We start from the raw sequence: 7,303 nt of genomic DNA, 5'->3' as shown, positions 1-7,303 counted from the left end.
CTTTGGAGGGCCTGAAATGAGAGAGACTTCCTCTTCCTTTAAACAGCTTCCCCTGGGGGTCAGGAATAAAGAACGATCAGTCAAGGACCAGAAAGGAACTACACATCAGTCCCTAGCAACACTGCCTAGAAGGCCTGCAGGACCTCAGAGAAGAATAGGAGCTGGGGAAGGACACACACGGGCAAGAGCAGATTCACTTATAAATCCCCCTACCCTGGGTCAAGTGTGGTAGCAGAGGATAAGAGCCACCATCTTTGAAGGATAAAGAAGACAGAATATGCAAGTGGACAGGTGTGGGAAGCCATGTCAGCCCCTGACCCCAGTGTCTGAATATTGCACAAGACCCAGAAGTATGACACAGTCCTGGAGACCTGGGGAAACCCCGAAAGGACTGAGATTAAGGTTTCTTTCCACTAGCCCAGCAGAATAAAGCTTACTGTCAGAAGTTAAAATCAGAAGTTGGTTACTAAAATGAAGACTATTGCTAAATATATAATCTGTCTCAGAACTAGACCTACTCCATAATATTGGTGTGTGTGTGTGTGTGTGTGTGTGTGTGTGTGTGTAGTAACCAACAAATCCGTGTGTAAAATATTGCTAGGATCTGAAGCATCAAGGGAGCATTCTCATCAGGTACCAAAATAAGCTCCCGCGTCACAACACTGTGGAACTGGCTGATCGAATAATCCCACCTGGAATCTGCTTTACGTCGTCGTGTGGGAACCCAATCCCGACGGTCATTCACTAAATAGCATTCTGTGAAAGCTACACCTCACGGGAGCACCTGAAACAATGCATCACACCCAGCAGTCTCTTTCAATAATGTTGGTCCGCTGGCCCATTGACCAGCATTCTTACGGAAACACTGGAATGACTCCCCTCCTTCATTTTATTATCCTAGTTTTAATTCAGAAAGACGGAAGACTATTAGAATCAGTAGAGTGAAATGAAAGTGGATGGCTCCAAAATCCAAGCTTTAAGGAGTGCAATCCTTCCACCAGAGAACTAACCCTGAAAGGCAGATGGCTGCTGTGTATGCTTTCACAATGCCTGTGAAGGCATTAACGGTTTGGAAGCCCCGGGATCACTGTGAAATCTGGGATGCTGTTTCAAAGGGAGACATCGGCCTTGGGCAGCTGTATTATAATTAAGCATGCTTGGGTGTTAGCCAATTGGAAACAGACTTTCAGCAGCATTGGGCCCTCATGATTTTTCATGTTGTGCTTCGTGTTGCTAAAAATATTTTTCAGCCTCTCCCTGTTGATAATTTGGAAGAGGAGGTATTATAGTGAGAAACAGCTAAATATTAATCACCTCCTGGTGGTCGCTTGGGATGAATACAGAGAAGGCACCCCACCTGTTCAGAGAAAGCTCTCTGTCTTGCCTGCTAAAACATTCTTCAAACAATGGCGTCCACATCTCCGATGGCCAGAAAACATCATTCCACATTTCCGATCACTAGCGGTCACTGCTTCAAAATATTCATTCACCACCCACCTACACAAATCTCATTCTATCACTTTCTCTTAAGTAATAAATGCAGTTTGGAATTTGGGATGTAAAGCAAGAATATAGGAAAAGTATATGATTTCCTAGGCAGAGTCGTGATGCTGGGGTTTATCTGAATCTGTCCTGACACCTGATGGGAATGCTTCCTTGCTCTTTCAAATCCTAGCTGCATTTGATTTTGTTGGTTACACAACAATAATTGTTCAGCAATTGTTAAACGCAAAGAATAAATAATGAAGCACAAAATTCTTCTTTTTTAATTACCTACTCATAGACAAGTGCAAAGGGCTGGGGTGACACTAACTGATTAACAAGAAACTACTGCCTCTGCTTTTCAAAGGAAGCTGTGAGAAAAAGAAAAACTGTGGACCCAAGGTTTTCTAAGTGAGAGGCATATAGCTACATTACAGGGCACAGATGAAAATATCTGGGGACACTATTCCACAGGCTTAGTTGGTTCGCTTAGCATTAAACTGGCTTGCCTCTGAAGTGCTCCTAGTCCTCAGAACATCCACAGAATAACAGAGGTCTTAGCTGACTGTGGAATTCCTGGCCTTAGTCCTCAACCCCATCGCAATGAAAAAAAAAAAAGTCTCCACACCTCTGTCCTGCACAACCTGCTTACCCCAACACCTCCAGAATTACCCGCAGTGTGAAGCCACCCCCCCACTCCTTCTTAGGTGGGTTGACAATGGATACGTTTCCTACACTGTGCCTCAAGTTTCTTGTCTTACAGGAGAAGGCTGTAAAAGTTCTGCCTCATAATGACCTTATGACGATGCACTAGTTCAACTTTAAATCTTTAAACTATTTTTGATGCATACTGAGAATTAAATGTTTGTAATTATTATCCCAACATCCCTCAAGACTCTGAAGATTTATTTATTTATTTTTTATTTCTTGAAATTAAAATATGGGTACATTATTTCTCCCCCTCCCTTTCCTCGCTCTAACTCCTCTTGTGCCCCTCCCCACTTACTCCCTCTCAAATTGAGGACTTCTTTTTCTTGAATTGGTAAGTGTGTGTAACATGTATGTGTCCGTGTGTGTGTGTGTGTGTGTGTGTGTGTGTGTGTGTGTGTGTACAAATATATAAATACAGCCTGTTGAGACCACTTAGTGTTACCTGTATGTATATACTTTCATGGATGACCTCTTGTTTTTGGAGGCTCACCCCCAGGGAAGGGGGTTTCTCCTGCCCTCAGCATCCCTTAGTTCTCTGTAGTTTTTTGTCTAGGGGTGGGGCCCATTGCTGTTGAATTGTTTGGGTGTTATTCAGGCGGCCATATTGTTGGGGTAGCATGGGTAAAGCCTGCCTATCATTGCTATGAAATAAGACATCAGATAAGATTCCCTGGCTCTCTAGCTCTTACAATCATTCTGCCTTTCCCCGGCTTGAGGGTCTCTGAGCCTCCAGTGCCAGTGTTGTGCTACAGATTGGTGCTAGACACCCCACAGCAGCTCTTCTCTGTATTTTGTTTAGCCGTGGTTTTCTGCCGTTAGGAGACACGTTTCTTGGATGAGGAGTGAAAGCTGCATTTATCTATGGAATACAAGGATAAGCATTTAGAATGTGGTTAAAGAGTATGCTGTTCTAGTGCAGTGGTGATATAAGGTTCTCCTCTAAGATCCTTGAACCCAGTGGCCCTGGAAAATTGGGTACCAGGAATAATTTCCAGTACCAGGAATAATTCTACTCCTGTTAAATGGGGCTTGTGTTCAATTAGGCAGCTGTTGGTCACCACTGAGTTATGAATGCCAAGGTATCCTGCCCATAGATACCTTGCCATGCTGATTCTTGTTATGTTATGGATCATAGACATCACAGCTGGGCAGGACCATCGATTGCTTCCCTTTCTTGGAAACATTCACAATACCTCACAGTTCTTTGAATGCTAGTCCTCAGGGAAAAGACTTTCAAATCAGATCCAAAGATCCTGAGTCCTGTGACCAAAGAACATTATATCTTCATCCATAGCAACTTCCTGAAGCCCTCTCTCTCTCTCTCTCTCTCTCTCTCTCTCTCTCTCTCTCTCTCTCTCTCACACACACACACACACACACACACACACACAGACACAGACACACACACACACACACACACACACACACACACACACACACACACTGCTGGGGAAACTATTTGCCAAATGTACACAGATGTCATTTTGAGCAGATACATCATGATCATTCAAAAATCATGAGTTAATGACACATGTTATTTATCATGGTTGTTCTAGAATTATAAATCATTTACACAGTCTTTGTCCATACTTTTTCTGGTGTGGTGATGATTCCACCACCATTTCACCTGAAGTCCTTTATGAGTTACCCACCTCCCCTCACTATAGTTTCTTTAAAAAAAATCATTAGGAAACATAAAAGTATAATAATTAAATCTAAGCTTAACACTATGAACCTAGAAGCTAGCTCTCTGATCTCAGTCTGAGGAAGTCCTTCCTACCAGCTTACAAGCAGCACGAGAAAATGCTGAGTGTAGTGGGACCGAGATTTCCTGGAGCTTTTCAACTGATGTGCTACCAAAAATGATGGCTGGGATTCCTAATAGAAGCAGTCACAGAGAGTCTCAGCACATGATTAAATCAGCAGAATTAGCCACATACCTTTCTTCTTTTGTTCTTCTGTTCTCCTAGACTAGAATTTGAAGTCAGAAAGACTGCAAGAGTTACAATAGTTGTATCTTTCTACAGCAGGAAGGCTATTCATACACCTAAAAGTGGTTATTAATATTAGAAAATATTTATATAAGAGGGGAAGATATTTCAGCTTCTAACTGACTGCTGAATCAAGCTTCTTCCTATTCAGGATGGCTGCCAAAGTGTTGAATGGGGCTCATGGAAGTTCCAAACAGGTGCTTTCCACAGGCTCCCATAGATCATTCATTGCTGGGAAATGATTGACAGTATATTTTTAGTATAGTCTGTATCTCATTTTATATTATGATTCTGGCGTCAGAGCAATTCACCTTGAGCTTCGCTTGGAATACATACAGTCCCATGGCATGTAATTGCAATGGAACTGACCTTGTAAATGTTTACTTAACTGATTTCTTCTTCTTCTTCTTCTTTTTTTTTTTTTTTTGGTTCTTTTTTTCGGAGCTGGGGTGATTTCTTCTTGATAATTCTTTGAGTCTCTGAAGAGTCTCTGGGACCTTGGGCAACACACAGGTGAGCTACGGGGGGCAAGCACACAATTTGATGTGATAAGATTCAGCAGCCAGTGTTGGTTCAAACTTTAGGAGTAGGCACAGAAGTCTCTGTGCTGGGAAAACCTAGAATGTTATGTAATAGGGTTGTTACTTTAAAGAAAGAAATACAAAACCTATTTTCCACCCAGAAGTCTGGAGTGAATGTACATTCTAGCCTTTTAACCTTTCCGTGTGGTCAAAGACTTTCCTGCACCAGACCCTTCTCACAAACTTACTTTTCTCAACCAATCTCTAGAACCTATCCTTATGGAAGGTATCATCAGATCATGTACTTTGTGAAAAGTTTCAATGTAGTCACATCTGATCTGTATTCAGCCTGCTTTGCTCAAGGAGATTTAGGCTTGCTCTGTTGTACATGAGGGATTGAGTTAATTATCATAAAAATAGTTTTCATTGGATTATGATGTTTAAATATGCCTAAATAAATAACACTGGGTCAGACCAACACTGGCTACTCGGTCAAATTGCACCAAACTGCCTTGTTGCCCCGCACCCAGGCTCATCCCTCTGCTGCCTGTAAAGGTTGCAGACACACCCCACACACACCATTGCTCACTAACTCAGTTCTTCTCCTCCTCCTTATAAGACTCCATATCTTGTTTCTTCCAGATGCCAAACTTCTCATTAGGTTATGTAGACAAATGACAAGGTTGCGTGCAAGCTTCAGGGAGAGGTACTATCAGCATACTTGTGCAGCACGCTCTTGTTGAGCATGCTGGAGGACTTTCTGCAACAGTGCTTTGTCAGGCAATATGAGGCTAGAGATACAACCTTCATAGTTGGCCTTGGACATTAGGCCTCTCTAATGCGCTCTAACGTATTCTAAGAAAATGTCCAGTAAATCCCAGATGAGGAAAGATGGTAGAAATAAGTAGACCTGACTAAATTCCCATTTACTCAGCCATTGCCCATAAAAGCAGCGTTAAGTAGATGTTTAAATAAGAAAATCATCGACTCATATGACGGAGTTGTCAAACATACAGATATGTACAACGGAATACATGGCATTTCTCTTCATTTCGGTCTGAAGTCCTGTTGCACATTTGTGATGAGTGAGACAAACTCAGGCCATGTGTCTTTTCCTTTTAAAGTGCCTCTGCATTTATAATTCATCAAATGGCAAAACACCATTCTTCTGATTCTGAGGACCTATTGTTTAAGTTGACTGTAGAATAAGCAGCCAGAATGGCTGCCTCTCAGCTAGGTGACACAATTATTCATGCAACTACAGCTGGGTTCCAGAGTTTGTTTTTGAGGTAGACATAATGTCCAGAAGGAAAGAAAACACCCATAATAGAGTATAATTTTTTCTCATGATACTATGCCTCTATACAAATATTGAACACACCATACTCCTCAGAAGACAGAAGACTTCCAGATGCCAGAATGTTCTAAGGTTCTAAGGTTGACTCTATCCACTTAAAGAAAATAAAAGATTTTTTTGGTTATAATTTTGGTATCAGGCCTTCTGATTATATGGGCAGCCTAAGATTTTAAGCTGCAATAAAAAATATCTGGAAAGAATATCACATGAAAATTTTACCAAAGATGAAGACAGAGTTCTTGGATGATTTTGTTATACAAGATTCAACATGTGGAGCCTAAATGGCTACTCGGGGGTAAAAGGCTTTCAGCTAAGTTTTTCTTGTCCCCTCAAACTTTCATGTTGAGTGATCTCATACTGACGATAGTGTTTTTTTTTTTTTCTTTTTAAACCAAGATTGTGCTGACAACATTTACTGAGGAAATAGCATGAAGCAAATCTGAGCAATGTGTGAAGCCCCGTGTCACCACACTGGAATTCAGCAGGTGAAAGAGAAAGACAGCTCCTGAGAAATGGTTGGTCATGGGGCGCAGCACCCACTGACAGCCTTGCTGGTGAAACCCTCTCATTTTGCTGAGAAGATCCATTTGCTGAGCTTTCACAGATGCAGAAATACGGACTCAGCAGTTTGCAAAGCCAATAGGTGGTTTCAGTCATGTCACTTACAAGAAGAATTTGATAACCGAGTCAGAAATGAATTGTGTTCCTTTCCTCTCTCAATTAGCAAACCTCACGCAGGCCTATTCTGACTGTCCCGAATGTGTGGTCTCTGGTCTTTTTTGTTGTGGGGCTTATATAGTCACTTCTTTCCAGAGAGCAAATATCTGAGGTTTGGGGGTAACAAGGAGAAAAGGAAGATTGTCTACAAAGTCAAATGACTTGCCTTTTATTTAACAGTAAAGGTTAATTTTTCTAGCAAGAAGAAACTTTAAATACAGCCTGTGTTGAATGAGACCCTCATTTCAAAACGTGCAAACAATAATTATAATAATATTTGTGTTCCTCATGGAATGTATCACAGAGATAGTACTATTACAAAATGAGGCTGGACACAGGTTGAGCAAGTAAAAATATTCTGTAAGTTAAATGGAACTGTTTCCTAAGTTAATTAGTATCCTCAGACCCTGACTTTCTCATCTATAAGTCATACCAATCTAGCTCTACATGCTTCCCTGGGTGTTTTGATATTTAAATGAACTTATTTGACCACTGAATTTCGACTGTGTTCATGAAAATACTTG

The sequence above is a fragment of the Rattus norvegicus genome, chromosome 9 (assembly GCF_036323735.1).
Source record: "Rattus norvegicus strain BN/NHsdMcwi chromosome 9, GRCr8, whole genome shotgun sequence".
Taxonomy (NCBI): Eukaryota; Metazoa; Chordata; class Mammalia; order Rodentia; family Muridae; genus Rattus; species Rattus norvegicus.
The sequence above is the reverse complement of the archived record's forward strand: the minus strand, read 5'-3'. Positions refer to the sequence as shown.